This window comes from Camelus ferus, chromosome 17 (assembly GCF_009834535.1).
Source record: "Camelus ferus isolate YT-003-E chromosome 17, BCGSAC_Cfer_1.0, whole genome shotgun sequence".
In the NCBI taxonomy this organism is placed as follows: Eukaryota; Metazoa; Chordata; class Mammalia; order Artiodactyla; family Camelidae; genus Camelus; species Camelus ferus.
The window spans coordinates 20296135-20320486 of record NC_045712.1 but is presented as its reverse complement, the minus strand read 5'-3'; the positions used below and the strand labels follow the sequence as shown (position 1 = coordinate 20320486).

Here is a 24352-nt window from a genome sequence, read left to right as displayed (position 1 = left end):
ATTTTATAAACATCTGTGCATTTCCTTCAATCTGCAAATGTAAAATGTCGATCAGCAAAGCTCTAGCTAGAGTGTACTTAGCAAAAAAAATTAGGAATTATTGGGTCTTACACTAAAAAAATCCTCAATCTGTCAATAAACAGAATTTTCAGAGAGAAAATTATAGAAAGGTAGAAAAATAACAACTCTACCTCTTTGCCCCTAAATGTCCAGTCACACGCACTTTTCTACATTTAAAAGCAACATGTAAGGAGCATGTCTAAATAGCCTTTTACTAGAAAAGAATATACACATGATCATATACAGAAGGAAAATTTTTAGTAAAGATTGTACACTATTCCAAAGAGGGGAAAAAACAAAACAACCACAATTGGTGTCAAGGGATGGGGAATGACTTAAATGTGCAAATGAGACAAGCATTCATTTATGTATTCTGGAAAGAAGAGAAAAAATAAATGTTATATCCTAACTCTGGAGTCTTTCAAAAACATGACTGATCACCATAGAAGAGTCACATGAGCCTTTAGCAAAAATACTGACTAGCAAACTGTAACCACTCTAAAAACTGCAATAATAGTGAATAAGAGTCAATAATCACTTTAAGTCATCAAGTAACTTAGTTAAATCTCTTAGTTCATGAATAAGGGTAAGCTTATCTAACAAAAATATATTAAAAGGAGGGGGAGGGGATAGCTCAGTGGTAGAGTGCATGCTTAGCATGCACAAGGTCCTGGGTTCAATCCCCAGTACCTCTATTAAAATACATACATACATACATACATACATACATACATACATACTAATTACCACTCCCCAAAAATACATAAAAGGGAAATTATGGGACACAGTTTAAATCTATTCAATAAATATTTCAAGAACAAATCTGTAATGTTTCTGACCTTCCAGGGACGCAAATTCCTCCATTTCAAAAGGGAGCAATAGCCCCTTTATTCAGGTTTATATGAGTAACTCTAATTATTGTGCCAACCTGCTAGATATTGTGAATACTGGAAATAGATGAGAATCTTTCTGGTAGTAATAGGTTGTGGTCTCAGATGGAGAGAGTTCCATGAAATAAAGAATAGTACCAGAGAAAGAAAATCAGGTTTTTTAACCTGGGCAAAAACTGAGGAGAAGGGGGCAGATCCATAGATGTGTATATTAAAGAATTTACAAATCTTGTGAGAAATTAAGGTTGTTTTTATTTCAAAAATCTGGAAACAAATAATGTAAGGATATTCTGGATCATCATGGCAGCCATGCTCAGTGAGTTTGAGCAATAAGCTATACCCTAAGGAATCATCATGTGTCAAAGGAAAAAGATGGACCTGGGAATCTAAATAATGTTTTCTCACTGGGTGAGAAGTTAGAGAGGTCAAGTTCCTCAGCTGGAAGCAAAGTTTCACACAAGTTGAATATTGTGAACATGGTGGGAAAATTGAGTCATCACCCAGCACACAGCAGGATAGACCAGTTGACTGCCAAAGAACCCACCCAGAATAGTTGGCATCATATTCCAGTTACAAGTAGCAATTTAGTTAATGCGGTTAAATCAATGTTGTTAATTTGAGTTAGTAATATGAAGTATACTTAATTTCTAAATTGATTTAAGTTTTAGAAAGGTGTAGGAGCTTAAAATAAAACCTCAGCAGCTTTATGTTTATACAGTTAAAAGTATTACAATAGCAATAATTTAAGTGAACCTTGGGGTTCTACAAGAAATTATTTTCTTTAAAAGGTATCTCGTCCAACTTTTAGAAACTTTGGTTAAGTGATTAAACATATACTGGGTTTCAGTCCTGAAACTCACATTTATTATCCATTTAACCTTGAGTCAGTTAACAAACCTCTCTGAGCCTAAGTACCTCAGTAAGTACCAATGGACTCAGGAGTAAGAATAGGTACTTTACAAAAGTAAGATGAGTTGTGACTAAATCAGAGAAAGTGTAACTGCTCAAAAAAGTGCCTCAGGCTTAGTAAAGATTCAGTACAACAGCCCTCGTCATCATCAATATTAACCACAGACACATTATGTTTTCTTAAAGGATGATCATAATGTTGGTAATAATTAGTCCTTTGTTTTCTATTAATTTCACATATGATTATAAAAGGCATTCAAATTCTGAGCTTCAATGTTCCCTTCAATCTCTAAGATTAGTTCTTGAAAGACAGTACAATTGATTGAATTATTAGGAATAATAATAATAGCTACATAGGTGGTTTTACATGGATCCAAGGAAGAAAACTAGACTTAAGTACAATGTTTCTTCCTTATGAGTAAAAAAAAAAAAAAAAGGAAAACAATATTAAGCATGTTACAATGGATCTAAAAAGGTTAGATAGTTGAAAAGGCTGCTAAGCAATTTACACATAAGAGTAGAATTTTAGCCAGTGCAGTAAATTGCATCATTTGTTCAAAATATTCACTGTCCCTCTCTAGTCAGCTCATCCCTACAGTCTCCCTCTCATAGGAGAATCCTTCCTGCCCCACTGACATAAGGCTTGGCCACGACTTGTTTTGCAGAATGCAATGTGAGCTGAAGTGACACATGCCATATCCAAACAGAAGCTGTAAATGACATCTTGTGAGTAAACCATTGTTTTTTCTCCTTACCATGAGAATAGCTCATCCAAGAAAGGGACCACTCCCTCAGCCTGAGTCCCAGAAATAAGACAACGTGGAATAGAACCATACACAACCCATGAGAGGGAAATAAGCCACTGAGATTTGGGGTTGTTCTCTCAGCATACCCCAGCAAAATCTGACTAATACACCCAGTTCCCACAAATGCAGACCTAAAACAAAATATTTAACATTCAGGTTAAAAAATAGGGCAGAATTTTTTCACTGATTGATCTCTCATTTCTTTCTTCCTTTTGCCACAATACCAATCTAGGTGATGTCATCCTTTCAGGGACAAAATATCTCATGTGAGGTCTCTAGATAAATCCAAGTCACTTGTAAATGATGTCTTTTCAGACACAGATACTCATAATGAACCATTATAACTGCCTCCATTGTATTCTCTTTATCATTCCTGTACCCTAATTTCTTTCCTAACAAGTAGCTGCTCCTAATGCTTGGACATCAAGATGAAGACAATCATCAGAAAGGCTCAAATGAGGAGGATAAATGCTGCTGAGGTAATATAGTTGCAAAAAAAGCCTCAAGTGAAGGCCAGGAAGCATCAGTGTGTGGGGGCTGGAACTCATGGCTCCACTGATCAGCACATTGTGAGTCCCTGTCCTGGAGCACAGCCTATTGAAGAGTCTAGTCATGCCTGGCCCAAGCATGCCTCAGCACAGGATATCAGGAGAAAGGAAACCCATACGACTGCTATCTGTGACTCCATCTTACAATGGCTCTGTGAGATCCAGATTGTGCCACGTGATGCCACTGTCTTACCTTGAGCCTTTTGCAAAACAGATGATACAACCGTGATAGGTCCTCAAAGGCAATAACCAATCTCATTCATCTTCAAAGCTCAGTACTGTTACACTTTTAATAGTACTCAGGGTAGAGCAGTTAAAAGCATGGGCTTTCAGTCAAGAGTCCAAGATTGAAATCCTAGCTTCTCCACTTACTTAGGTAAAGACCTTGTGAGCAAATGCTGTTAAGTGCTCTACTAATGTCCCTCTGACTTGAACATTTTTGAGTCCCCTGAAGGACTTCACACTGCCAATATCAGCGTCTCTGCTGAAGACTTCTTTTGAACTTGGGAAAACCACTCTGCTTTTGCAGGGGATGGGATAGAAGTGCCAGGGAATTAACCACCCTCAAAAACAACTGACAGAAAGATTTATACACCAATGTTCATATGTGCATTATTTACAATAGTGAAAATGTAAAACAAACCAAATGTCGACAATGAATGAATAGATAAACAAAATGTGGTATATAAATACAATGGAATATTGTTCATCCTTAAAAAGGAAGGAAACTCTGATGCATGCTATGTCATGGATGAATCTTGAAACCATTATGCTAAGAGATGTAAGCCAGACGCAAAAGGATAAATAATGTCTGATTCCACTTATATAAGTTACATAGAATAATCAGTGCATAGAGATAGAAAACAGTGGTTGCCAAGGGCTGGGGGCAAGAGGGAGTGGGGAGTCACTGTTTAATGGTACAGAATTTTACTTTGGGATGATACAAAAATTTTGGAGATGGATAGAGGTAATGACGGCACAACATTGTGAATGTACATGATACCACAGAACTGAACACTTAAAAGTAGTTTAAATGATAAATGTTGTGTACATTTCACCACAATAAAAACTAAAAATAATAAAAAATAATTTTCTTTTAAATAAAAAGAAAAACAACTGACAGGAACTGGTGGTTACACACCCCTGCTTCCTCACCCCTCACATGAGATCATTTGGAGGCAAGTGTTTTTACACTATCTTCAGAGTTTCCTGGTCAGATTAAACTCCAGCTGCCACTGTAGTAACTTACTGAATACTGTCCCATCTATTGACTGCCTTCTCCCTGTCTCATATCCTTGTTCACCTACTGGTGTTCCCTGTATGTCCCAAACAATTACGTCCACTAGAACACTTATCTCAGGGTCTACTTTTGGGAGAAGCTAAACTAAGACACCCAGGCAAGTTTCTTTTCTAAATGTTAATTTCCTCATTATGAGAAATAATACTTGGATCATGGAGTTATTGTCAAGATTAAGTGAGATAATTCTTGAACATTCTTAGCACAGTACCTGACACATGTACTTAATATGAGTTTCTTGGTAGTTATCTGCCTTTTTGATAGAAGATAAACCATGTCTCTCAGTTTCAGGAAGAGATTAGAAATCCAAGAGCTTTCTTTCCCATCACTGACTTGATTAACACCTCCCAAAATTTAACATTCAACAGTTAACCACAATGAGAAGGAACCGGAATTTTGCATCGAACTCACTCCTGTGCTTAGACGTGGACAGCCCACAAAGGAAGTTAAACAAGCTCCCAAATATCAGTTAGATCCTCCAAGGCAGACAGATCACTATCATACCCTGCTGTCCTGGGGAGTTAGAAGGCTGTGAGCTTAATTGTACACAAATCTTCATTCTTATCCTTCTTTCTCTTTGGCTCCAAATGTACCATCTTAGCATCCCTGAAGCACATGATGAGGACTAAGATGCATTTAGTCTTTTTCTGTTCCACGGTGCACCAAATGAAACCATGGAATCATGAAAATCCATTGAGGTATATCCTTTGCTAAGTACCATTTTATTTTCTTCGGTTTCTTTTACTGAGTTGCCAAAATTCACAGAGAATTTTGTTAAGTACAATGATCACCTATATCATCTAGCAAACGCAGGGAATAGGTTAATGACTCTGGTAGACTCTCCTAAATAAGACTGGTGAGAAATCCAATTTCTATCTCCTACTTTTGGAGAAAATGCCTTTCTTAATATATTTTTTAAAGCTGAACAAATGAAAGTTCACTACACTGTCATGTTTAAAAGGGAAGCTCTGTTTCCCAAAACAAATAAATGATAAAATCCCAAATTACGTCTTGCCTTTTATCATAATCCCCAAAGCTTTTTTTTCCCCAAAATTTCATATGTCCATAGCCTTTAACTTTGTCCTTATCCCTCACAACTTTATATAGTTGGCCAACTTAAGTCCAATGTATGTAAGTAAACACCATCCATATTGGGTATGTTTAATGGTTTCCATCTTTGCCTCAATTACACTATGTTTATGAAGCTCATATTTCTCCCTTTATTAGTGCCTACATTTTTCCATTTTCCATTTACTTTTTATAAAATAATGACAAGATTAAAGAAATGTTCAAATGATTGCACAAACTACTATACAAAATGTTGACGCTACTGAAATAAAACTGTTTGTTAGCAGGTAAGGCCATGACATAGTAGTTCAAAATGCTGGTTCACAAGCTGAAGCACAGAAGTCAAAATTAATGTGTGAAAGGGAGCTTATCAACGTGACCAACGAAAGTGGTATAAATCATGCAAAAGTAAGGTCATTGGCAGTTGGCATGCATGGGGCATTGAATACAGTTTCAGTACATAATTCTCAATTACACTGTACATTTCACAGAATAATTAAACCATTTCTATCCATGAACTTTCTCACACCACTTTCAGAAGTTGTACACTATGAATTACTTCAACTATTTCCTTCTATTGATATAACAAAGTCAGTTTAATTGCATCCATTAACTGCAAACATTTGCAGAGATTTTAAAACAAGACCCATGCTTTCTGTGCTCTGCTCAAAACTCACTGAAAAGAACTTGACCCCAGATGACATTCAATTCAAAGAAGTGCTCAAAACCAACAAGCAGCACAGAGCCCCACTACAGATCTTTCATCAGGGGCATCTTCACCTGAAAAATGGTCTTTTAAAGTTATAAAGTTTGCATGAAGTGTGTTTGCTGAATGAAACCAGATTGAGCACTGCTAGGATTCCCAAGACCATATTCATAATCTTTCTCTTCTTTCTCAGGTCATCCTGCCACTCCCTTACTCCAATTTCAAACCCCATACTCCCACAAACACCAAAGGAGGTAGTTATTGCCATGAAAGTGGAATGAAAGGAAAATACAGAGAATTCAGCATCTCCATTTGTCAGTCCCTATTGAAACCCTTTAATGGTTAAGCTTGAACTTCATCTTCTTAGTGGATCACAGGGTCTTCATGCCTGTCACTTGCCGTGGCCTCTCTTACCATCCCCCACCCCAGCCAAGCTAATCTTCAGCTCCACAAGTCTACTGTCATCTCCCTAAACCCTAAGACTGCCATCCTCTTGCTAACCCTTGGACCTGGACTCCCTCTGTTGTTCATACCATCAAAATCAAGCCCACCCCAGCTAACTCCACTTAGTATTCCACCTCACCTTAGGAGTTACCTTCTTCAAGAAGCCCTCCTTCGTTTGGGATTAACAGATACAGATTGCTATATATAAAACAGATAAAGAACAAGGACCTACTGTATATCACAGGGAACTATATTCAATTTCTTGTAATAAGCTATAATGGAAAAGAATATGAAAATATATGTATGTATACGTATAACTGAATTGTTTTGCTGTACACTTGAAACTAACATTGTAAATCAACCACATGTCAATAAAATTAAAAAAAAAAAAAAAGAAGCCCTTCTTCATCCTTCATCCATGAATCTTGTCCATCCTCCTAGAGGAGGACAGCCTGGGTATTTCCCCATAGGAGTTCCCATTATAATAGCCTTCTTACTTATCTGGAGCCCCACTAGAAGCTAAAATCCCCGAGCCCCCTAAAATCACCTACTCTGTTTATAGCTGCCTCCCCTGTGCCCAACAGAGAGCTGGCATAAAGCTAGGACACACGCATACGGTGAATATATAGTATAACAGCTTAACTCTTCTTTTAATAAAGTCCATCATGAAAGCACACTGGTCATTGTTGTTTTCCAGGATAAAATAGCTAATAAAATGACAATTACTTAGTTGATGTGCATGAAAAAAAATCTGTTGTAAAAATATATCATTTAATTTATTTTTTTAGATATTCTTTTTTTGGGGGGGAGAGGTAATTAGGTCTATTTATCAATTTTTTTTAATGAAGGTACTGGGGATTGAACCCAGGACCTCATGCATGCTAAGCACACTCTCTACCACTGAGCTACATCCTTCCCGCTAACAATGTATCTTAGATCTGGAAATATATTTTAGAAAAATATATAAAAGATATAAAATATATTTTAGAAAAAATATATTTTAGATCTGGAAAAGGGCCAGATGATTCTGATATATATCAAGAAACAGAGATCCCCAAATAAGAAAAGCCAGTAGCAAAGCAAATTCCAGAAATGGAATTTAGGTCTCTTGACTGGCAGGTCAGTGCTCACATCTCTATATCCAAAAGACTATGCTCTTAAGTTATTCTAAGCAACTATTCATGTTGCTGAATTTAAGGTGGCCTGTCAGTGTATTCAAAGCCTATACACAAAAGATGGTTCTTTCTCAGACTTAACAAAAAAGGTAAAGAATTGCCCTTATGTACCCTTGCTAACTGCTCCATGCCTCCAAGCCTGAGGAACAGCAGTCACTGAAACTCAGGTGCCTTTGTATCCACCCAGCATCAAACAGAACTTATTTTCAAGGAGCTCCTAAGAATGCCAAGCTATCATCCCAGTCACTACCCAACCTCCTGCTTCCCCCCATGGAGAGGTTTCAGAAACAAGATGGCTAGAGAGTCAAAATGGGGGAAAAGGGGAGGAGGGTAGAAGGGAACATTACCCAGAAGGAACGAAAAACACACATCACCGGAAGGAAAGAAAACACACCAAAAGCCATCTCCTGAGAGCCATACGTGAAAAAGGATCAACAACACTGCTCCACTAGGATCCTGCTCTTTGAACCAAATCTTGCTCCTCTGGGGATGCATTAGCTTGGAGCCAGCAGGCAGGAAGGCAGCATGGCTAACCTGCCTTAAACCAGGCACAAGAAAATCATCTTGGTAAGAGTTTGGTGCCTACCAGTTTCACTAGGAAAATAACTAGGGATCAGACCAAACTCACATCTTGTAGAGCTCAACCTTTCACCTTCAGAGTGGAGTTTTCCACCTTCAGAGTAGCTCCTAGACCCCAAGTCACCTTGGGTCCCTACCTTCAATCACCTTGAGCCCACAGAGGATGAACCTCCTACCCTGACCACATCCACTTGTTTTAGAGAAATTTGCTACATAAGAACTAGTGACTACAGTGCACAACTAGGTTTAACTTCTTATATAAAACCCTGTTCTTTCTTGCTATAATTAGCTGTACTGTTTTAGGGGAAAGCCTCTCACAGTTTGCATAAGGATCTGAGAGTATTCCTAAAGAACACATTGCTCAATTCCCATTCAAGCTCTCGTTTTCTGAGCCACTAAGAAGTTGCCTTGAATTAATAGTTCATTCTTAATACACTTACAGGGAATGCACTTTGCTGCCTGCAATTCATTCATATTCTGAAATCGTAGAATGACAACTACTTTTAAGGGTATAAAGCTGTAAGGCAGGAAGAAAGAAGGAACGTTATTAGACGTCCCACATATACACATACACATACGCTTGCATGCACACACTGCACCCATGCGAGAGAATTAAGTGAGCGAAATGTAGACTCCGAAGAACAAACTACAGCAAAGTAAAGTTATTCGTACAAGACATCGATGAACATTGCCACTGGCCTTCCATCTGTAAGTGTTTCCCAGAGATGCCTTTCTACCGGGCCCACACTTCTCATCTCCTGGGGCTGCAATCTCACTATTGACTTCCAGGAAAAAGTAATCACTTAGTTCCTTCCTGAAAATGTTGGCTGCCTTTCTATCCTTCTCTCTCTCTCTCTTGCTCTCTCTCTCTTGCTCTCTCTCTCTTGCTCTCTCTCTCTCTCTCTCTCTCTCTCTCTGTCTCTCGCTCGCTCACTCTCTCGCGCAGCTCTCTTTTTAATTTTGTTCAGTGCCCACTAGGTGCCAGCAACTAGAGATTTCCTGGAACTTCAAAGCAATAAATCTGGAAAATGAAAGTGGAGCAGAAATGTGCAAAACGTTAAAGGCAGAACTTGAGGCACAGCCCTGGGAAACAGGGCCAGCCAAGTGCTAAGGAAATCTGGCTAGAGCAGAAGCTGAACTGTACCAAGAGATGGGGTAACCAATTATATCAGCAATCAAGCCAGTGAGGTAGTGGCCCTGAGTTTCCCTAGCTAAGACGGAATGAGTAACAAATCATGCAGAGGACTTGGCCCTAGCTGTACAAGAAAGACAACCTGGCTCTTCCTGGTGCCTTTGTCATTGACACTAGTGGGGCTTAGTTGCTGCTTCTGCTGTAATTGTGTGTAAACCCACTGCTCCTACTATACCCAGTGATAATTTAAAAGAGAGAGAGTGAGGCAGATGTGAATTCAAATTCTGGCTCTGCCACGGCATTAAGTTTGAGCAAATTTCCTCCGTTCATTTATTAATTCAACAAATATTTATTTAGCATCTGCTATGTGTCAAAGACTCTTCTAGGCACTGGAGATACAGCAAAAGGCAAAAGCTCTTGCCTTCACAGAACTTATCAAATCCTTTGAGCCTCAGTTTCCTCATCTATAAAGTGGGGATAATATATCTACCTTTATAGGTAGTATGAAATGAGGAATATAATGGACCTAGTACATAGTAAATGCTCAGTAAGTGGTATCCTTCAAAGAACAGAGCAAACCTATCCACAACCCCCAACTAGAGTGTAAGCTCGAAGTGAGGAACTATCTATGGCTCATCCCTATACCCCCAGTGCCTATCATATAGCAGATGCTCAATAAGTATTTCACAAATCAATTAATGAGTCTTTATAATAGCCATTATTATAGTAACTGATAATCATTATTTTCCTCCAAGCCACTGAGGTTCTATTACCTTAAAAAACAAAAGGACATTAAATTAAAGGCTTTTTTTTAAAGTAAGGTACACTGCACAATATATCTTTGAACTTCAACAAGACAGCAAGTGTAATTAAGCGTAAGTATTCCAATTCATAGAACCTATGAGTACAGAGACCTACACAGACAGCTGCTGTAGATGCTGCCTGATGCTTTCCTAAGCACAAAATAAGGACAAGTTGGCCAGGCCTCAGGTTCATCCAGAAGACACTTAAAAAGTCAGTTAAATAAAGTTTAGCAGATGTGCTAAAAGATGACCTATCAGTAAACATAAGCTAAAAACAAAAGTGCTGCATAAACAATCACAAAATCTCAATGGCTTAAAACAACAAAGGTTGATTTCCCAATCACATTATATGTCCAGGACCAGTTAACTGGAAGCTTTGCTTATTTAATGGAACCATGGTAGATAGAGGCTCCTTCTCAACACATGCTTCCATGATCACCACAGCAGAAGAGAGCACTGGATGGTCTCACACTGGAAATTAAATGCTCTAGTATAGAATTAACACAAGTCAAGTCCAAGGTACACCTGGAGAAAAAGTAGCTATGACGAACATTAACCATCTCCACCCTAGATGACCCTAAGCCACAACAAGCTGTGGAATAACAAAGGGATTTGTTACAGAGGATGCTCCAGTAAAACATCTGGACAGCTCTAAGATTCACATAATCCTAGACCTGGGAGAATGTGTAGGGATCATTTTAGAGCAGTAGCCTCAACATAAGGAAGTCCCAGACTACATAAACCTGGATCCTGAATTTTCACAGCAACTCTGCTTTTTTCTATAAATATACGAAGGGTCCAGATAAGCTTTTATTCAGGAAACAGAAGTTTCTACAGCTGAAAAACATTTGAAAACCACTAATCCAAATCATTTGTTTTACAAATTAAAAAAGCAGAGAGAGAGAGGAAGAAAAAAGGAGGCCTGGGAAGTTAAAGGGATCCCACCCCACCCCTAAGAAACCTTCAGAATGTTTCACAGTTGTGAAAATATGTCCATTGACAGAATTTGTTGTACTGCTGCATCACTCTCTGGCCTCACCTTTCATCTCTGCTTCCTTTAAATGGCACAATGGAGCCAGATCCAGACCAAAATCATGTCATACAAGGTCATCAAGGTTCAATAAATGGTATGGACAGTAAGTAGCCATCCCCACCCTACTGCACTAAATAATGATTCACATCCCGTTAGCAATTCTCTACATTACTCATTCCCTATTTCCTGGCAAAATGTGAAGTCATTAGCAGAAGCTAATACTAACCTTCAGGAGGCTTTCGTTTTGTTCTCAGATTACAGGTTAACAGCCAACTATGATTTGTGTTCACTCAATTCCATTCTCTCTTCATGTCCCCAGTTGTGCTTTATGCTCAGCTTTTCCTCTACCTTAATTCACACTAAAGGTTTGGGTATCATGTACTTAAGCCTCAGTGATTTTCCAACCTCCAGTCTCTGTCTTTTTAAAATCACCTTTTACAGTTGTCTCTTACTATCTGCAGGGGATTAGCTCCAGAAACGCTTCTGGATACCAAAATCCAAGGATGCTCAAGTTCCTTACAGTCGACCCTCCACAGATGCAGAAACCGCGTCTATCGAGGGCTAACTGTACTCACTAGGCTGTGAAATAAAACTCAAACTTTTCAACCTGGAATCCAATTGCTGCCTCAATTTTACCCCAACCTACTTGTCCAACCTACTTGTTATCTCTGCTGTGGTACTTATGTACCCAGCCAAAGGCGTGATGATGGCCCTGAAAGTTAAAATGACGTAGTAATGAATCCTAGATCTTGTGCAAATGCCTTAATCTGATTTTTGATGTTCTCACCTATGAAATAGATATGATGGCAATTACTTTGAGAGGCTCTTAAGAAGGTATGTATCAATGAGGATTATATTTGACTACAGGTAACAAAGAGTTGCTTATTAGTAAGGAAGTTATTTGTTTTATGAAAAAAGAAGAATAGGGGAAAGCAATCTAGGCTGGTACTATAGCTCAACAATGTCATTGAGACCAAGAGCCTTCCAGGTTCCAGCTTGGCTAATTTTCATAGGTGATCTTATCTTTTCTTTTTTAATGGGGGAGGGGGTATCTTTTTCAGCATAACAATGAACATTAGATGCCAGTGGAACAATGTCTATAGAATTTCGGAGTAAGTAAAAAGAATTTAAGATTTAACCAGGAATTTCCTATTTATTCCTAACTTCATTCACGTTTAAAGAAAGACTTATTATTTACCATATATTGATATATTTATTATGAGCTCTAGGAAATATACCCCACATTTGACTCCTGTTTTAAAAAAAAAAGGTTACTCAAAGATACACTTAACTAAATAATTTTTTTGTACATACAGACAAGGTTGCTCCAATATTTAAATGTTTAAATCAAAGAAACTAGAAGAGCTAAAACAACTTGAAAATTAATGAATTAGGAGAAATAAGTCTATACAATTTATACAGTATCGAGACTGTGTGTTACTGGTAGAGGGACAGACACACAGTAGGTGATCTTATCTTTGTTGTTGTAGTTGGCTGCTGCCCCTCAAGGCATTGCACCCACTTTCCCAGCAACAAGAAGCAGAAAGAGATCAAATGCTGTTGGGGTACACCAGCCAAGTGCGTCTTGCTCATTAAGCTTTCAGGAAAGTCCCTATCCAACAGCATCCACTTACATCTCTATAAGACCTGAGACTCATGACCACTCATGTAAAGGAGTTTGGGAAAATGAGATGAGCATATTCCCATCTCAAACAAAATCGAAGTTCTCTCAGAAAGGAGAGCATGAATATTGGATAGGCAATCAGCAATGTCTACTCCAATATTAAATTATATATTTCATGTAAAGTACTAAGCACAGTACTGAGCACATAGTTAACTGCTCAATAAAAGTTAAGCTATAATTATTGCTACTATTATAACTATTATTGTTATTATTACCCATTCATCCTACCCTCTGGTCAAATGAAATAACTCATTATATCCAGATATGCTCCTCACATTTTTGTTATATCCACTGCTCTATCTGTATCTCTAACACTGTCCCTGCTTCAAGGTCCAGGAAAATGCCTCTTCATCCAAGAACTCTTTCCTGACTCCTTCTCCTAATAAATTCTATGGTAGCAGAACTTACATCAGACAAAAACCCCTGTGCTCCATCAAGCATACTCCCTTGAATACAGTAGGTTCTAAAAATTAGTGCCTTGATAACTCAAGTAATAAATGTATATGCTCATACTTGCTTTTACAGTCAGTCCTCTAGAATCAAACATGGTATATTCCTGAAATGCAAAAGTAAAACCTAGGTGTATATGTCATAAAGCTAGGGGTAGGAGTAAGGGGATGAAGACTACATTCCCCAAGAATGAGAAGAAAAAATTATAAAATTCTATAAAAACACTATACTTTTTACACCCTATGGGAGTTCATCAAATATTCCCTCCCCTCCTACAGGCAGAGTCTACTTTACCCATGGATGCTAGGCTTCACCATGTGACTTGCAATATCCAAAAATGTTGTTAATGGAAGTGACATTTGCTTGTGCAGTTTGGCTTGGCTCTTGAATATAGTGACCTGCCATGAGAAGATCATGCCCCAGGTATCTGCTATCCCTTTAGGGTGGGCCCTAGAACAGATATAGAGCAGACCAGAATCCAACCTACAGCCTACAGCAGAGCCACCACCGGGAGCCCAACCTGGATAAGCCAACAGGCAACCTACAGACTCATGAGGGTGAGAATAAATACCTGTTGCTGTAAGTTCAGGAGTTTTGTTATGCAGCAAAAGTTGACTAGTTTATCTTTTACCATTTGATATAATTCAGCATTTCTTACATAATCATTCATTTTGTTCCTTTTCTTCTTGTAAGAAATAACTGGTTGAAGTACATCTGTCATTGGTACACCTAATGATCTCTATCTTTAGATCAACTCTTTTAAACTTATGAGACTGGCATTATCATTAATATCAGTGCTTTTCTATTTTCCTTTTGTTCTACTATCTTTCTAAAATAAGGAAAATCACAATAAAGTATCAAGGAATAATATAAACACTGCTGAAACTAAACTGTCAGCTGACAGGTAGGTCTCCCATGTGACAGTCAAAATGTTAACTTTCAAGCCGATAAAAGGGATTAAAGGAAATCCTAGTAAAACGACTAAAATGTTGATGGTACAAAGTCAACCTCACCAAAATCAAAGACTATCTGTTGAGGTGAACTTGTGGACTCCAACCCCATTCATCTAAACTCCTTTTCAGGATACTTGTTTTGGCAAACCATGACCTCTGAGTTTCATCAGTGAGAAGAAGATACTGACAGACTTACATCTGTAGCTTTTGTAACGTAATAAAATAAGAGGGGCATATTATTTCAACAGAGTGATTTTAAATATAATTATATTTAATCACTAATGGAAAAGAATCCCTCTGTTAGTGAAAGAGAAAATAAAATTCCTATCCTTTAGGGGGAAAAAAGGTCAACTGAATGATAAGAGAATGCATTCAACTAAGACCTATCCAAAATTCCGATTGGAAATTTAAGATATCAAGAAAAATATAAGAGTGTGTATTTTATTTTGTTTTACCTTCCTTTAAGTCATCATTAAGTTTGGAATCAAATTTCCTTTGGGCCAAAGCTGACATAATGGAAATACATAATATACAAAGTTACTTAATTTGCCTGTTGGTAGGGGCAACTGCCTTCAAAGTGGCAAGGCAAATAGGATATTCAAAGATCCTCAACACTGCAGTGGACTCAACAGAATAGGCCCTATGTAATCTGGAAGAGCCCACATTGCAGACTGGACACATGCAGAGTGCACAACCAAAATTTAAATTCAAGGCCATGTCCAAGGACATAGGCTCTGGTTCAGAGAAACCTGGGCTCATGTTCTCGCTTTCACACTAAACTGTGGCAAGATATTTAATTCCTTTTAGTTTCCTCATCTAAAATTCAAGGATAATAATAGTCCTATCTACCTCATAGGGGAAATGCAGGATTAAAAAAAAATACATGTAAAATACTCCCCAAAGTGTTAGCATATGCAATAACAATAATAATGATAATGATAATAGTAAAAGTAACAATACTACCTTGACAAATCTGGTTCCTACATGAGGACCATCCTAATCAGTGTACTCTGGTTCACAATCTGTTCACGAAAAGCTGAATGCACAGCTTTATATTCACATCCAATACATCTTCTATAAGATGACAGGCTCTCTGAATCAACCAGTAATTTTTCCACTGAATTCAGGGAGAAGAGTGTTGAAAAGTAAGCTTTTCACTAATAGAGAATTGAGAAGGATATGGTCCTTCCACCCACAATCCTTCCACCCTTGAAAGTCTTGCTTATGAAAGTCATGTTTCCATCACCATCCACATACCGCCCCCACCCCTACCCCAAAACTGTGCGAGGCTTTCATTAAAGCACAGAAGCAGACCGACAAGATGGCTCACCTTAGAGGCAAACTCACCTTAAAGGCAAACTCTTCTACCTTCCAGAAAGGGTCTGGCTTGACCCCACTGCCACCTCCAAACTGACATCCAAACTGGAAGTGAAGAAGTCAGCCTTCACTTCCAGAACTTGTGTTATACTGTAAAAAACTAAAAGAATCCCTTCTGTTCGTGGTAATCCAAATAAAGCATGCTTGCCTGCTTCAAAAATATCTTATAAATCCACCAGACAGAGCCAAGAGCCAAATACTGTATACAGAGAAACAACGTGACTTTACAAGGACAAGAGTGACCATAGGAGACAAAGTGCCACACCCTTTTCCAGATAGCGCAACAGTAAATGATATCTCTTACAGAGGAATCTGCAATTCTCGAAATAGGTGGAAAATTCTAATCCCCAGCACCTCCTCCCATTTCATTTTTTACACATCCATTTCATGTTTTAAGCCAATGGCCTGAGCATCCCCAACTACTACAACTAAAAAAATCGAGGGGGAGGGGGTTAACAAATACAGATCAAGCATACTTGCTTCTAAGCCCATTTTCGAAGAGTTTTCGTCCCGCTTGTTTGTCTCTCACAGCTGGAGCCTCATACCTGGTGGAAACCAATGGTTAAGTAAAACCACTGATTTAAAAAGCCAACCAGGAAACTAACCCTGACAAGTGGGAACTGCCCTCCTCTCCCGAGCATTGATTGGCTCTTGAGGTTCCAGCGGTCCCCGTTCTGCCCACATAAGTGGCAGGTGTGGCTGTCAATCACAGAGGGAACTGACAATTCACCGCTCTGGGAGTAAATTGCCTTTCATCCAGCAAAGGCAGGTAGCCGCCTAAAATCGATCTGCTCGTAACAGAGCGGACCCTCCCTCTCAGGCAAAGAGAACAGAGACCCTTAAGTACAAAATAAATAAGGCAGGGCAGATCAGAGAGTTTACGAGCGCTGTTCTATTATCCCGCACCAAAGCAGCCCTTAATCTTCACTGTCCTAAGATGATCTTTCAAAGGCTCGTACAGTAATAAAAATAAAATAAAATAAAATAAATCAAAATGAATAAATACAACCCTCTAAGTATCCCTTTTCTTGTATAATTCGGAGATGAGAAGGGGAGGGAAGGAATGTCATCCAGTTTAATTTCACATCGTATTCGTTTTCATACACCACGAGCCCTTACCCCTCCCCAATAAATCCGGCTTCATTTTCCCTGACACGGATTTCTTTATTTTAACACGCTCCCCTCGGAACACGCCGAGGCAGCCAAGTACCCCACCCCCTGGGCTAGGGCTCCACATCTCTATACTTTGTTCTGCTTGGGGATTCCCCGAGCCCCCTGCCTCTGCGAACACCCCACCCTTCAAGGCAAGAGGGGGAAAGCCAAGCGAAAGGGGGGGAGCTGAAAAGAAGAAAGGAGATGGCAGTGAGGGAGGCTGCCGGAGAGGGACTGCGGGAGGTGGCCCGGGCCGCCGGGGCGAGCTAGCGGCGCCCGCGCGCCGGAGAAAGCCGTGCACTTGTTCCAATCTAGGGGTTTCTACATCAAGACAAATCTGTCCTTAGGCCGCCCCATCCTTCCCCCCTCCCAGAAAGCCCCGGTGGAGGCGGATGGTTCACCCCTTGGCTCCCCCAGATAACGCATTGCAGCTCCCCACGAGTGAGGGGGACCCGACACAAGGGATGCCCAGGCACGGGAACCCCGAAGGAGCCGGGCACCCAGGGGCCCCGGCTCCGGCGTCGACGTCTCACCTTTCTGATGCTCACCCCGGGGCCGTCCCACATGGATTTTTACAATCTCACGTCGCCTTGGCCCCGGGCTGCCGGGAGGAGCCGGAGCCGGCGCCGGAGCCGGAGCCTGAGCGAGCAGGAGCAGGAGGAGGAGGAGCTGGGCAGGAAGGGAGGGAGGGAGTAAAGGAGAGAGGGTGCCGCTCCGAGGCCCGAGGCCGGGCGCCGGGCCGGGCGGGGCCGACGGCCGAGGGGGCGGCACCCGCCGCAGTCCCGAGACGCGCGCTCGCGCTAGCGCTGCCAGAACTGCGCTCCGCCGGGCCCCCCGCCCGGCAGCTCCGCGCGCTCGCTCTAGCTCGCTGCGGCCCTGACTCACATTCCCAGCATTCCCAAGGAGCCGCTGGGGGTGCCGGGGCTGGGATGCGGGCGCCTCCGCGGGGGGGCAGCAGAGAGCGCCCGACCCCCGCGGGGTGCTAGCGGCGGGGGTCTTGGAAGCGCCTCCTCCCAGGAGGCCTCCCGTCTCGAGCACCTGATCTCCATCTCCTGTCCCCGACGCCCCTTCCCGGGTAACCCCCTCCAAAAGCTGCCTGGCATTCCTGGGACTAGTCAGGTGGCTTCGGTGACAGGGGACAGGGATGACGCTAGGTGGAGGGGATGCAACTATCGAGTTAAGCTTTAGAGTTGGAGTTGAGGTTCCCTTATCCCGGCACCCTCCCATTGGCTTAATCTTCTCTGGGAGGGTGAAGGGATTTCTTAAGATTTTTACTTTCTTGTTTCTCCAGGGAAAAAAGAGAATGAAAGATGAAGAAGGGAGCAAGAAAAAAAAATCCATCATCATCGCCATCATTCATTGAGTGGCTTCTCTACCCTGCAATGTGTGTGCATCGTCCTATTTGTGGTACAAAGGTGGTGTCTGTTCATTCACAACAAATGCATCTCAAGATGACATGCTTGAGGAGTTGGATAGGTTTTGAGTTGGAAAAAGCTCCCATCTAAGTCAGAAGCCACAACTGCTACCATTTTCTATTAGGGAGGAGGACTCCAAACCTCTTGGGAATCTCCAGATATGGTCTCTTTCACTGAGTAGTTAATTTGCAGGACTAGAGCAGTGATTTCCTTCCTGTCCTGATGAGTCTTTGGGGAAGCTCAGGAAAATGAAGCAAATCCAGCCATGAGATATCTGAATGTCTGGGTGAGCAGAGGTATGGAATCATCCAAGAACAGGGATGACTCCTTTCTTTCCTCCCCTGGTGAGAATTCAAATATTAAATGAAGGAAGTGGACTGTGAAGAGGAAGATGCCTTCCTGTTTCAGCCCAAATGCCCTGTTCCTTAAGCTTTCCTTTTACATCTCTGGTATTTAAGGTTTTTTTCACAGACTCATGGCCCCTGAGGCCTCTTTGCCCTCATCTTCTTCTTTCTCTCAGTTACCAAGAAATCAGTACACATTCTGTTGACCTGGATGCTCCAGGGACAAAAGCAAGCTACACCTGTTACATTTAGTTTCCCACATACATCTTTGACAACCTCAGCTGAAGAGAGTTGTTATATATATATATGAGAGATTTCTCTCACGTTGGGTCATTGAAAAAGTTAAGAATAATCACCTTAAATAGAAAGCAACTTTATATAGGAGAACAAGGACTCGCATTTAGGTATTTTAGGTATCTTAAGTAAGTCATCTTTACCCACCTGAGACTTAGTTTTCTTATCTAAAAAGTCAAAAAGCTGAACTATAGGTTCTTAAGATTCCTTCCAAAGCCAATATTCTCTAACTTTATGTTTCTGTGTGTGTGTGTGTGTGTGTGTGTACGTATACAATGTTCAAAATGCTTACAAGTAGCCATTAAGGGATCTTACCCCTAAGCACAGAAAATTATAATATATGCTATGTTTTGTAAAATCTGTTATGTGGTTCCAGGCTTTTTGTTGGTTTTTGTTTTATTTTGTTTTGCTTTATTGGTTTTTCACATCTTTCTCCATCATGGCAGTCCCTTCCAGCAAGTTAGAAGGAGCACTTTGGGCAGATATTTTTTTCTCACGTTGTCATTCATTCATTCATCCAACAGATGCTTAGTGAGTATCTGTGCTATTTCCTGCGGGTTCAGAGTCTCTGCCCTCAAGAGTAATAAAGAAAACAGGCCATTATAATACACTTACGAAGGGACGAAGCTCTGGGAACTGTAGGAGCATGAAATGACAGCCAACTTTTCCCCCTGTGGTTCAGAAAAGGCTTTCCAAGGAAATGTCATCACTTTTGCTTGCCACATCCAACTTTCCTGCCCTATCCTGTGCTCAGTCTGGAGCAGCAGCCTGCAAGCTATGTGAACCCAACCAGAGAAGATCAGATCTTTAGTATATACCTGCCTCTGGGTGGGCCATCACAGGCTATCTCCACAGTATTTGAAACTGTACCACAAGAATGAATCAGCCAGTTGGTACTGAATGGTGAGCTGATAGACCATGGTGGCCCAAATCAGAACTATGGCACCCAAAACCATGATGTCACAGAGAAGTGAGCTCTAAGACCTTTACGAAGGAAGCTGGTCTGTAAAGAGAATAGAGAGCCATATAGACAGAAACTGAAATTCCTAAAGGCCTAAAAGACTTGTCTAGCCAGCTGTTTATTTGATATCCCCAATGTGGATATTTAACGAGCATTTCAAACTTGATTTGTCCTAAACAAAACTCTGGATTTTTATGTACCAAGTCTCTTCTCTCCCAAGGTTGCCCATCAGGTTAATAACCCCACCATTTAACCAGTTGCTCAGGTCCAAATCTAAGAGCAGCTCTGATTTCTCCTTTTTGCTAATTCCATACCCACCCCATCAGCCAGTTCTGTCAGCTCTACCCTTTGCCATATCAGAGCCTGAAGCAAAAGGAAAACTGGATTGACTGATTGATTGACATGCCAATCTATTTGGCAATTTCCTTTGCCAAAAATGTTTTAAGAGCTTCATAGCCCTAATCATCATAGCAAACATATCAAAACCCAGCACCATCAAAATATATGTCTTTTCTTCTGTGGAAATTTTTGAAATCTTTTTTAAACTTTACTTGTAAAATTATTTGACTAATTTAATTTATTCACTTGTGGCTATAACTCGTCATAATCATCAAGCATATTCAAGAATTACTGTGAGATGAAAACAAAGTCAAACCTATAATGGTTTTCAAATGGAATGAAATGTTTGTAAATATGAAAAAAAACATGAAGTTATGCTTTGTAGGGATTTCTCATTAAACATTAAGTGCCCACTAATAGTTTTCTGTAAATCTGCTATCTCAAAGCATGCAAGTCTTTAAGGGGCTTGCAAAAAATGTTAATTAAATGTTGAAATTACATCAATTTATTTAGTTCTTTGGTTTCCAGTAACTTTCCATTTCTGTGATTCTGGCTACTTATGAAGTCTGGCCACCCTTACTGTCCTTGGGTTCCATGAGAGGTCCCTGTATCCTTCCAGTAGATACATACCTTTCTTTTTTTTTTCTGTCTCAGGTAGCCTGAGTGAGTTTCTCCTCCTTGCAGCCACAAGTACTGCCTGAATTGGAAAACCAGCTTCCTTGTGCCTAGACTAAGCCCTTCACTCTAGTCCACTAGAATCCAGTGGCCAAATCTGGCCCAGTGATTAAATTCCCCAAAGAAAACAAACCCTGGGAAACCTCATAAGTAGATATTGTTACAGTCATTGGGGATTTCTCACTCTGCTTCTGGAACGATATGGCAGATTGCCATGCTGAGGCCTGATTCTGGGCTGTGTCTGTTTCTGTATGGTATTTTCCATGAGTTACTGCCCATCCCTTAGGCCTCCTCTTCCTACAGCATTCCCTCACTTGGATATTTAAAGGTAGTTCATTAGCATATTTTAAATTATGCTAAAACTATAACATTAAAAGAACTTTTTACCATGCCCATTTTTCAAGAACAACTTCAAGGTGGAAAAGGCCCCTCAGAGACCCCCGCGAAGAGAAATAACTAATAGATGCAGGTTTTTAAAACCTCAAAATGCTACAGGCTTACATATTTTTTCGGCTTCACCCAAACCCTGGTTCCTTAGACTTGTGCTTTTTGCTAGTACAGGAGTTATATTCAAATACCACCATGTTTTCCTTCTAAAAAGCTAAAGGCATTATGGAGAGTTAAGCTATTCCAAAAACCCATGAAGAGTTGTTACCTTGAATCCTGTCTGCATTTCCATCCATACAGATGCTCAAAAGACTCAACAAAAAATTTTAAGCAAGCTAATAATGGCATTCATTACAAGTGAAAAATAATAAAATTGGGAGGAGGGTGTTAAAACATGAAAGTTGTTTGAAATATCAATAACATAAAAAAAACCAACCTTTTTTCTCTTTTCCTCCTTAGTTGCAAAAATTCAGCATTTAATAGTTGTAACATTGTTAGGAGTTTTAAATGAATATGTGAACTCCTTGCTAAATGGGCAGGACTAGGGTAAAGCAGGTGAGACTCTAGCTTTGGGTGAAAAATTTAAGGAGGCACCAGAATCTCAGTAATCAAGGTAAATCATATCTTAATATGGTATTTTTGAAAAAGAAATCAGCAAACTACAACCCATGGGCTGGCTGCTTTTTTTTTTTTTTTTTTTTTACTTTTTTGGGGGGGGTGGGTAATTAGGTTTATTTATTTATTTTAATGGGGGTACTGGGGATTGAACCCAGGACTTCGTGCATGCACTCTACCACTGAGCTATGCCTTCCCCCTGGCTGCTTGTTTTTGTAAATAAAGTTTTATTGGAACTTCTGAGGAACAAATAAAGCAAAGAGAAAAAAAGGTCTGGAGCTTCATTTATAGGGATTGTTCATCCTAGGGTTCCAAATAAGAATTTCTTATACTAGGGCTTTTAACTAACAGCCAACTTCCTGACGTTCCAGTGCTGCTGAGAATGTCTGCATTTATCTATTATCTTTACAGCCTGGAGCCTCTCTGAGCAGGAGAAAAACGTTTGCCCAAAGGTTGGGTTCTTGTGAGAGACAGGGTAACCAGCCACCGGTAATGTTTCTTGGGACCAAAATGGTCTTGTTTACCCAACTTGACCAAGGATCTCAAAAGTCTGCAAAATACCTGCTTAAGGCTACATATTTGAAAAGTCACTGAGATAAATGTCTGAACAAACACTCTAAGTACTCCATAAATATGAGCCAGTTTTTAATAATAGGAGAATTGTTAGTGTAAATTTGAAGAGTAGAATCACAGTTGTTCTGCAAAGATAGGATTGATGGGCCCATTAATCAGCCAGGGACCAATGCTAGATAAAGGTAGAAGAGGGCATGGACCCAGAGAACAGGAGAGGGTGCTGGTTTTCCTTCCAAGCATTAGGTATATATCCTACCACCTACAAAAGTGGCTCAGATTACTAAACGTTCTACCACCAAGCAACTCTTACAGACAGTACAGGCTTCATAACTTACGTTGCCAAAAATTCATCCATTTCTTGAAACAGGCTTTGGATCAGCTCTGAGAAACAGAATTCTTTTCCAAACAAAAGCCTTAGCTACACAATTAAGTGAAAGGTAACTAATTTGCTTGGAGGAGAATAATGAAAGAAAACAAGTTATTTTAAATGATAAAAATATGTACCAAATTGGCAACAGCTTCAGAATGATTGCTCCTGGGTTTGATTAATGAGATACTTTATCGACTGTACAAACAAGAGCTTACTGCTTTAGGACTTTTTTTACTTAAACTTTTAATGAAAGTTTTAAAAATATTCTTAGCTTATAAAAGTAAGAAAAGCTGGTTATAAAATAAAATTCAAACATTCCAGAAGAGGTGAAAAATCTACCCTCAAAGACAACCAACCACTTTTTAACAGCCTGGCATATATTCCCTTGGATTTTTGGAATGTATATTTTAACAAAAATTGGGCCCAATTATGGTTGTTGTCTTTCAAAAACCGTATCTATCCCTTACCTCCTTCTGGCTCTAGACCTTGCTCTTCTGGCTTCAGAAATTGTCATATCACCTTCCCTCCTTGGCCACAGTGATTGCTCCAAGGGCTAAACACATGGCCACAGTCAAACCAATCAGAATCCTTTCCTGGGATTTTTCAACCAGAGCTCTGTTCTTCTCTAGTCAAGGAAGAGTAAGAATGTAATAACAGAGTTGGCAGCATCCATGGCTCCACTGTCATGGACCAGCTTCCCCATAGTTTTCTGCCATGTGCAACTAAAACAGTCCTAATATACATACTCTTCTGCAATTTGGTTTTGTTCAGCTAAAACTGTGTCCATCATGGACAGTTTCCATGTTAGTGCACATCTCCCTCTTACTTTTCAATAGCTGAATAATTGTATTGATGAATGTTTATGACCTTTTTCTAGAGTAAGGAACTCATGAAGGTTTTATAAGTGATAAACACAGAAAATTATATTCATATGGAAGAGCTGCAGCTACATCAGGAGTGATGAGGATTGTTATGTAAGTGAGAGGCCAACACTGACAAAGTTTAAGTAGCACTTACTCCCCAACTACCCATCAGTACTTATCATACCTGCTTTAAGGAGACCACATTGTGGTGTTTAATATCACCTCTGCTGGGTGACTCAAGATTATGCCTTATGTGCCCCAGTTTTTCCACCACATCTAGTGGTAGAGTTGAACTCATCCATTCACTGAAAGGGTCTTTAAGCCTCTGTTACAGGAACATTTTGAGGGAAGTTGAGAGAAGGCTGTAAGTACCATTACTGTTGAGTTTGAATATCTAAAGATCCAATACTCAATATTTCCAAGACATGGAGCAACTATAAGAAAGAGATA

The 24352-nt window shown here is 40.0% G+C and overlaps 1 protein-coding gene across 1 annotated transcript in view; it reads right to left on the bottom strand.

The window, feature by feature from the left end:
• Positions 1–17804, bottom strand: part of ERC2 (ELKS/RAB6-interacting/CAST family member 2) — an 875889-nt gene extending 858085 nt beyond the window's left edge. The window contains exon 1 of the mRNA XM_032458251.1: positions 17600–17804. The gene's annotated coding sequence lies outside the window, so the exon portion shown is untranslated. The remainder of the gene's footprint in view (positions 1–17599) is intronic.
• Positions 17805–24352: the final 6548 nt, after the last annotated feature.